Source organism: Phoca vitulina, unplaced genomic scaffold (assembly GCF_004348235.1).
Source record: "Phoca vitulina isolate PV1807 unplaced genomic scaffold, GSC_HSeal_1.0 scaffold39, whole genome shotgun sequence".
NCBI classification, from domain to species: domain Eukaryota; kingdom Metazoa; phylum Chordata; class Mammalia; order Carnivora; family Phocidae; genus Phoca; species Phoca vitulina.
In genome coordinates, this window is record NW_022589742.1 from 16557587 (window position 1) to 16567718 (window position 10132).

The window sequence follows — 10132 nt, forward strand, 5'->3', positions numbered from 1 at the left end:
ATAAATAACTCATACAACTCAATAGTAACAATAACAACATCAGCAACAAATAAAACAATGTGATTAAAAAATGGGCAGAGGAACTAAATAGACATTTTTTTCCAAATTAGACATTCAGATGACCGTTGGGTACATGAAAAGATGCTGAATATCATTACTGATCAAGGAAATGTAAATCAAACCACAATAGGATATTATCTCATACCAGTTAGAATGGCTATCATCAAGAAGACAAGAGATATCTAGCAAGGTTATGGAGGAAAGGAAATTCTTGTATAGTGTAGGTGGGAATGTAAATTGGCTCAATTACCATGGAAAACAACATGGAGTTTCCTCAAAAAAGTAAAAATAGAACTACCATATGATCCAGCAATTCCTCTTATGGGAATATACCCAAAGGAAATGAAAACAGGATATTGAGGAGACACATATACTTTCATGTTCATTGCAGCATTATCTACAATAGACAAGATATGTAAACAACCTAAGTTCTCATAATGGATGAATTATAAAGAATATGTTGTAAATACATGTACAATGGAATATTATTCAGCCATGAGAAAAAAATGAAATTTTGCCATTTGTGACAACATGGATGGACTTCGAGGACATTATATTGAGATAAATGAGACAGAGAAAGACAAATACTGTATTATATCAGTTATATATGGAATCTGCAAAAGCCTATCTTGTAAAAAGCAGACAGTAAAATGTTGGTAAAAAGGGGCTGGTGTGTAGGAGAATAGGTGAGATGTTTTTTAAGGGCACAAACTTGCAACTAGTAGATAAATAAGTCCTGGAGATCTAATGTACAATATAGTGAACATAGACAACAATATTGCATTATAGTCATAAAAATTGCTAAGGGAATAGATCTTAATAATTCCCACCACAAAATAAATGATAATTATATGACATGATAGAGAAGCTAACTATCACTACAGTGGCAATCATACTACAGTATATGAATGTATCAAATCAACATATTGTATACCTTAAATTTATACAATGTTATATGTCAAATATATTTCAATTTAAAAAATCACACATGTAATAAAAAAAGTGAAGCCTAAGTGTTCATCAGTAGATGATGGTTAAGGAAGATATTAAGGAGGGCACTTGTTGTGATGAACACCAGGTGCTGTATGTAAGTGATGAATCATTAAATTCTACACCTGAAACTAATATTGCACTGTATGTTAACTAGTTGGAATTTAAATAAAAACTTGGGGGGAAAAGGGAAGAAATGGTATGTATATAGAATGTAACATTATGCAGCCACAAAAAGGATGTCTTGCCATTTATGATAACGTAGATAGACCTAAAGGGTATTATACTAAATAAATCAAACTGAAAAAGAGAAATATATGATTTCACTCATATATGGAATCTAAAAAACAAAATAAATGAATAAACAAAAAGCAGAATTAGACCTATAAATACAGAGAACAAACTGATAGTGGCTGGAGGTGTGGGGGCATGGGCAAAATGGGTGAGGAGAGTGGGAGTTACAGGCTTCCAGTTATGGAATTAATAAGTCACAGGAATAAAAGGTACAGCATAGGGAATATAGTCAATGATATTGTGATAGCATTATATAGTGACAAATGGTAGCTACGCTTGTGGTGAGCATAGAATAATATATACAGATGTTGAATTACTGTGTTGTACACCTGAAACTGTTGTAATATTGTATGTCAACTATACTCAAATAAAAAAAAATTAAAGCAAAAAAAAGATGAAAGAACATGACTACATTTGCATATAAAATGCAGAAAGCTGGAAGAATTGGCAGAGGATGTTGCCTAGTGGTATCAAACAGCATAAAGCATTTAGAGAACAGCATGAAGTAGGTGTTGGAAATATCCATGTTTCTTGCTAAGGGATATGAGCCTCAGAGAGCATCTTTCCAAAGATCTCACATGCAGTAAATGGTAGAGCTAGAATTTGGATCCAGGTCTGCCTATCTCCAAAGTCGATATTCTTAACCTCTAAGCCATACTACTTCTTTGAAAGGTTTGGTATTTGAGATAAGCATAAAGCCCACGTAAACATATACATAAGAGGCAATTAATTTGCTTGTGGAGGAGGAGGAAAGTCAAGTGAACCAGGACAATTACTTTCAGGAAAAGGGAACTACATTTGAGATGGGCCTTGAGGTAGATGCAACCACTAGGTTGACAAAACAGCACAAGCAAAGACATGGGTACAAATTACTCTTTTGTGGAACCTAAGGGTATCACCAATAATTTCCAAGATATGTATGAAATGTTCAGGAATTTCTCCCCGTGGGCAGCTTCACAAAAATAAATAGCCTTAGCATGTTGTAATTCCCACAAAATTGGGGAATTCAATAACAGACCATTCTCTTGGTTTGATTATTTTTGTCAGACACACTTTTTTTAAAGTAGGTTCCAGGCCTAATGTGGAGCCCAACACAGGGCTTGATCTCATGACCCTGAGATCAAGACCCGAGCTGAGATCAAGAGTCAGACACTCAACAGACTGAGCCACCCAGGCAACCCTGTCAGACATACTATTGACAGTCATCTTGATTCTCACAAATTGAATTCTTGGCAACATTTCAGCTTAAACATACATTTAGTGGCACTGTTCTCAAAGACAGCATGCTGTTTTGTTACCCTTTGTATATATGCAAACATGCTGCCTCATTTTTTGAATTCCCAAATGAAGTTCACCAGGCCTTTTGACTTCTGATAAAAGCCAATCTTTGTGCCCAGCAACCTTTATGGAATGTTTTTCTTCTGAGCTGTATTACACAGCACAAAATGGGTAACTTGTTTCAGCATCATATTCTTATGTTGATTTTTAGCTAAAATCTTGCATTTTTAAAATATAGAATGATTGGAATATTATGGGAATTTCAGAATTTATTATCTTTAATAATATCAGCCTCTCTTTTTGAACTACATACATACAGCATGTTGCAAGGCTTTTCTCTTCAATATAAAGCTTAAAGCTATGAGGTAGGAAGCCTTAGTAGGCTACTGTCTGTCTTCTGGCTTTTTTCTGTCATCCCCCATTGAGAGAGGTAAACAAAATAAGAACTATTATCTTTTTTTTTTTTTTTTCTGTGCAGATAAATCATGCCTGATATTGTTGGTAGATTTTTTTTTTTTTCTGCCAGTGGTACTTCAGTTTTCTTTTCTCTTACTATCATGGGAAGAATGTAAAGCATTTTTGGGCTATGAATTTTTCCATAAAAGTGAATCTTCCAGGTAATTGAGATTTACCCCTAGAAGGTTTTGTTGACAGCTTGTGGAATTCTGTCTAATGACAGTTGAGGACCAATATATCTATAGATGCCAGCTGGGCCTATCTTTTCTCCCCAACCTAATTGCTTGTTTATTGAAACACTAAACCATGAGGGCTCTAGTCTTTAGTCAGGCATGTTAACTTATTACTAAATGACTGATAAATTGTATCACTGCTGCTTTTTTGTTCCCAACTCTAAAATTTCACGCTATTTTAAAAACAGAAAACTGTACATCATCATAATGTTGTCTTTGTATTTCTGGCTAGAGTTTGCCTATATATACACATTCTGAAAGGCAGCCTGATGAACTGATATAGAGTCTTTTATAAGGTATATAAACTTTTTTCTTTCCATATGGAATGCAGTTTTATTTTGTGTCACATCAACTTGCTCCTTACCCATTACATATTCCATCTTGAAGAGTTATACCTTTTAGAAAGTTATATTAACCAGTTTTGACTATCAGGTTAGCACATAATGTCCTTAACATAGTGTGTTGCAGGCTATAGTCTCCATATTTGGTGTCCCTCTCCTATTCTTTTCTTCCATTTTTTCACACTGCAGCCTGAGTAATGTTTTTAAAAATGTAAAACCGATCTTGTCATACCCCTTCTTATAACCTCTTAATGGTTTCCCATTATAACCTACTATCTAAATGTGTACCTACAATTTACACGACTGTGTGTAATCTGGCTCCTAACCATCTTTCCAATCTCCTCCACTTCTACTCTACCCTTTGCGTGCCACACTCTACTCACATTGACCTTTTTTTTCTGCTTGTCTTGCTATAAACTTCTTCCCATCTCAGAAACTTTATAGTTGCTGTTTCTTCTTTCAGAAACAACCTTAGCTCTTCCTCCAAATGTTTCACATGGCTGGTTCCTCCTTACCATTTAGATCTCAAATGTTACCTCTTTATATAGGCCTCCACCAAATGTAGAGTAGACCCCAGTCACACTGTTCAGTTAGTTTATCTTCTTCACAGTACAGTATTATCTATGTCCCATTACTAGAATGTAATCTTTATGAGGGTGGGGTCTTTGTCATATTACATGAACCCCAGAATGTAACACAATGCCTGGCACATAACTTGTGGCCAGTAAATACCTGTTGAATAAATGAATTAATAAACATAATATTAGAGAGGGAAGGAATTGTGATTGTTCTTTTTTTTGAGGTTAATTTGGTATATAAAAACATTTAAGCTTCAAGTGTACATTATAGTTTGACATCTGTATGCACTACAAAGTGATCATCATCAAAAGTCTAGTTACCATTCATTACCATACAGTTGATCCCCTACACCCATTTCAATCCCCTCAACTCCCTTCTCTGATAACCATCAATCTGTTGTCTGTATCTGTGAGTTTGTTTTAATATTGTTTTGTTTGCTTGCTTTTAGAGTCCAGATATGAGTAAAATTATAAGGTATTTGTTTTTCTTTGATTTACTTCCCTTTGCATAATACCCTTGAGGTCCATCCATGTTGTTGCAAATGGCAAGACTTCATTCTTCTTTATGGTTGAGTAGTATTCCATTGTACACCACATCCTGTTTATCCATTCATTCATTGATGGACATGTGAGTTGCTTCCATAATTTGTTTATTGTAAATAATGTTGCAGTGAACATTTGATCCAGCTATTCCACTTCTGGGTATTTATCTAAAGAATATTAAAATCCTAACTCAAGAAGATATAGGCTCACCTATGTTCACTGTAACATTGTTTATAATAGGACTTGTGACTTTTGAGGTCATCACATTCAATGTTCATTTAGAAGTAAAGAAATTAAGGTGCACAGAGGTAATGTGACTCAGCCAAGGAAATACAGTAAATTAATGGCAGAACTGAGACCAGAACTAGATCTTTCTACATTCAGTTTAGTGATTTTTACACTAAGAAGTTAGAATTTGTTAAACTATTATAAGCAACTTCTTCAACAAAAGTCCTTATGTTCAAAAGATCTGATTTGGAGAGAGTTATTTTTAAGCCAAATGTATGCCATTTTAATAACAGAACTTTCATCTTCTAGTACCTGCATGAAAAGTTTTCTGTAAATACCTTTAAATCGTGGCACCAACTGTGCCAACAATTAAATCATTCCTGTGGCTCCACCTCTCTTTGGTGTTATATCATATTGGTTATTAATATAAATATTAGAACCAGACATATATAGGTTTGAATACCAGCTCTGCTAATTAAAACTGTGTGGTCTTATTTTTTTCCTTGTCTTTGTTGGTTTTTCATTAAGTAAATTATAGGCTGCTTATCCAATATACATTTTTAACAATTATATTGAGATATAATTCATATACCATAAACTTTGTACATTTAAAATTTAGGTTCAATGGCATTTAATAACTCTCAGGGCTGTGCAACCATGCCATAATACAGTTTAAGAACATTTTTATCAACCAAAAAAGAAACACCATACAAGTTAGCAGTCACTCCCCATTCCATCCTACCCATCTGATCAGTCTTTGGCAACCACTAATCTGCTTTCTGTATCTATATATTTGCCTCTTCTGAACATTTCATATTAATGGAATCATACAATATGTGGTCCTTTGTGACTGGCTTCTTTCCCTTAGTGTTATGTTCTTGAGATTCATCCACATTATAGCATGTAGTATTACTTCATTCCTTTTAATAGCTGAATGATATTGCATATATATGTCACAATTTGTTTATCCATTCATCAGCTGACAAACATTTGGGTTGTTTATACTTTTTGGCTATTATGGATAATGCTGCTCTGAACATTTGTGTACAAATTTTTGTGTTAATATATATTTTTAATTCTCGTGGGTATATATTTAGGGGTGGAATTGCAGGATTATTGTGTAATTCTGTTTTGTTTTGTTTTTGAGGTACTATGAAATATTTTTCAAAGTGGCTGTATAATTTTAAATTCCCACCAGCAATGTATGAGGCTTTAAATTTTTCCACACATTCAACAACATTTGTTATTATGCATCTTTTTGATAATAGCTATCTTGATGCATAATAAAGTATCTTGTTGTGCTTTTGTTTTGCATTTCTCTGGTGGCTAATAAACAACCTTTAATATGTTTATTGGTCATTTGCATATCTTCTTCAGAGAACTGTTTTCAGATCAAATACCTGATCTAAATTTTTTTGTCTTTTTATTACCGAGTTGTAAGAAAACTTTACAAATTGTATATTAAATTCTTTAACAGATACATGATTTGCAAATATTTTCTCTAATTCTGTGTTATCTTTATAATGTTCCTGATGATATCCTTTGAACTATATATACTTTTTAACATATATGAAGTATTTGCTTTTTTTTCTATAGTCACTTATGCTTTTGGTGTCATATCCTTGTTTGTTTGTTTCAAAGGTTATTTAGTGATTCATCAGTTGCATATAACACCCATTGCTCATCACATCAAGTGCCCTCCTTATTGCCGATCACCCAGTTACCCCATCCCCCCACCCACCTCCCCTCCAGCAACCCTCAGTTTGTTTCCTATAGTTAAGAGTCTCTTATGGTTCTTCTCCACTATTTTTGTCTTATTTTTTCTTCCCTTCCCCTATGTTCATCTGTTTTATTTCTTAAATTCCACATAAGAGTGAAGTCATCTGCTATTTGTCTTTCTCTTACTTATTTCGCTTAGCATAATACCCTTTAGTTCCATCCACATCATTGCAAATGACAAGATCTAATTCCTTTCTTTGGCTGAATAATATTCCATTGCATATATATACCACCTCATCTTTATCTGTTCATCTGTTGATGGACATCTGGGCTCTTTCTATATTTTGGCTATTGTGAACATTGCTGCTATAAACATTGGGGTTCATGTGCCCCTTCAAATCACTGTGTTTTTATCTTTTGGATAAATACCTAATAAGTGCAATTGCAGGGTTGTAGGGGAGTTCTATTTTTAACTTTTTGACAAACCTCTATACTATCTTCCAGAATGGCTGCACCAGTTTGCATTCCCACCTTTTGTGTCACGTCTAAGAAAACTTTGACTAACTCAAGGCCATAAAGATTTACTGCTTTATTTTCTTCTAAGACTTTTATAGTTTTGGCTCTTATATTTAGGCCTGTGTTACATTTTGAGTTTATTTCTGTCTGTGGTATGAAATAAAGGTTCAAAATCATTGCATATCTGGTTATACCAACACCATTTCTTGAAAAGGCTATTTCCCCATTTAATTGTCTTGGCAACCTTTGTCAAAAATAAGTTGACTCTATCCGCTTGCCCTGGAGACTGAAGACAGGATTCTGGAAAAACACAGAAGCTGGCCAAGGTTGCCATGAAAAGAGAAGAAAGTTAATGCTGTTATCTACAAAGTTTGGGGAAGAACTGATTTTATTTCTGACTCTTCCATCAGCCAACTGGGTGACTTGAGGAGGAGGAGCAAGATGGCAGAGGAGTAGGAGACCTAAATTTCATCTGGTCCCAGGAATTCAGCTAGATAGGTATCAAAACATTCTGAACACCTACAAAATCAACAGGAGATCGAAGAAAAGAATAGCAGCAATGCTATGAACAGAAAAGCAACCACTTTCTGGAAGGTAGGACGTGTGGAGAAGTGAATCCGAGGCGATATATGGGAAGATAGACCATGGGGGGAGGGAGCCTCCATAGCCAGCTACTGGCAAGTGATAGAGCAGTGGAGCACAAAATCGGAACTTTTAAAAGTCTGCTCCGCTGAGGGAAGTTGCTCCGGTGGCTAAGTGGGGGGTGGAACACTCACTGGGACAGCGTGGTCTCAGGACCCTCGGGGTCACAGAAAGACCAGGGGTGCCTGAGTGCGGCAGAGCTCCCAGGTATCAGAGCGGGGAAGCTGGTTGTAAAGACAGAGCCAAAGAGTGGTTTCTCAGCTCGGGGTTGCCATAAACCATGGTCTGCAGCACAGTTGGGGAGCTGCTCTTCCAGCAGGGACCCAACAAGTGGCAGATCCGGGGAGACTCCCCTTTCTCCCCCAGGAGGAGCAGTGTGGGAGTGCACTGCAGGAATCTGCTGGGTTTGGAGACCAAATGGGGTCGTGTGCCAGAGATAGAAATGCTCGGTCATAGGCTGGGTGAGCTCAGAGTGCTGCCAGAGACCAGGGAGACGGGAGTGATTGACTGCTTTCCTCTGGGGGCTCACTGAGGAGTGGGGCTGCGAGTTCTTGGCTCCTCTGCAGTGGAGATTGGGAGGCTGCCATTTTCACTCTCATCCTCCAAAGCTGTATGGAAAGCTTGCAGGGAGCAAAAGCTACCGAGGGCAAACCCGAGCAGATTACTTAGCCTGGCCCCTGCAAGGGTGGTGCAGTTCCAACTCAGGCAAAGACATTTGAGAACTACTGCAACAGGCCCCTCCCCCAGAAGATCAGCAAGAACAGCCAGCCAAGACCAAGTTTACCACTTAATAAAAACGGCAGAACTACAACACTAAGGGACTATAGCACATTGAATTCATGGCTTTTTTCCCTCTGATTCTTTAGTCTTTCAAAGTTAATTTCTTTAATTTTCTTTTTCTATTTTTTTTTTGAAATTTTTTTCCCTTTTTCAACCAACATCTTATCAATCCCTTTTTAAAAAATCTTTTTTATTTTTCATTTTTAGAGTCATATTCTATCCCTTCATAGTAGTTAACCTTATTTCTGGTATATATATATATATAAGTTGTTCTCTCTTTAAAATTTGGGGATACAGTTTCTTCTAACAGACCAAAATATACCCTAAATCTCTAGTGTATGGCTTTGTTCTTGTCTCCTGCCTGGTCACATTCTCACCCTTTTATTTTTTTTTAAATCTCTCTTCTTTCTTTTTTCAAGCAACTTCTTATCAATTCCTTTTATAAAATCTTTTATAATTTTCATCTTTACAGTCATATTCCATCCCTTCATCGTATTTACCCTTATTTTTGTACATATATAAGCTTTTCTTTCTTTAAAATTTTGGCAGGCACTTTCTTCTAACAGACCAAAATGTGCCCAAAATCTAGTGTGTGACACTGATCTATTCACCAGCCCGATCATATTTGAGCATATTCTTTTTTTTTATCTTTTTCTTTTTTTTTCTTTCTTTCCCTTTTCCCCTGGTTTCAGGTCTCTTCTGATTTGTTTAGTGTATATTTTTCTGGGGTCGTTGTTACCCTGTTAGCATTTTGTTCTCTCATTCATCTATTCCCCTCTGGACAAAATGACAAGATGGATAAAAATCACCTCAAAAAAAAGAACAAGAGGCAGTACTGACTGCCAGGGACCTAATCAATATGGACACTAGTAAGATGTCAGAACTAGAGTTCAGAATGACGATTATAAAGATACTAGCTGGGCTTTTAAAAAAGCATGGAAGATACTATAGAAACCCTTTCTGGAGACATAAAAGAACTAAAATCTAACCAAGTCGAAATCAAAAAGGCTATTAATGAGGTGCAATCAAAACTGGAGGCTCTAACTGCTAGGATAAGTGAGGCAGAAGAGAGAATTAGTGATATAGAAGACCAAATGATGGAGAATAAAGAAGCTGAGAAAAAGAGAGAGAAACAACTACTGGATCACGAGGGCAGAATTCGAGAGATAAGTGATACCATAAGACAAAACAGTATTAGAATAATTGGGATCCCAGAAGAAGAGGAAAGAGAGAGAGGGGCAGAAGTATATTGGAGCAAATTAGAGCAGAGAACTTCCCTAATTTGGGGAAGGAAACAGGCATCAAAATCCAGGAGGCACAGAGAACCCCCTCAAAATCCATAAAAATTGGTCAACACCCCGACATCTAATAGTAAAACTTAGGAGTCTCAGAGACAAAGAGAAAATCCTGAAAGCAGCTTGGGACAAGAGGACTGTAACCTACAATGGTAGAAACATTAGAATGGCAACTGTCT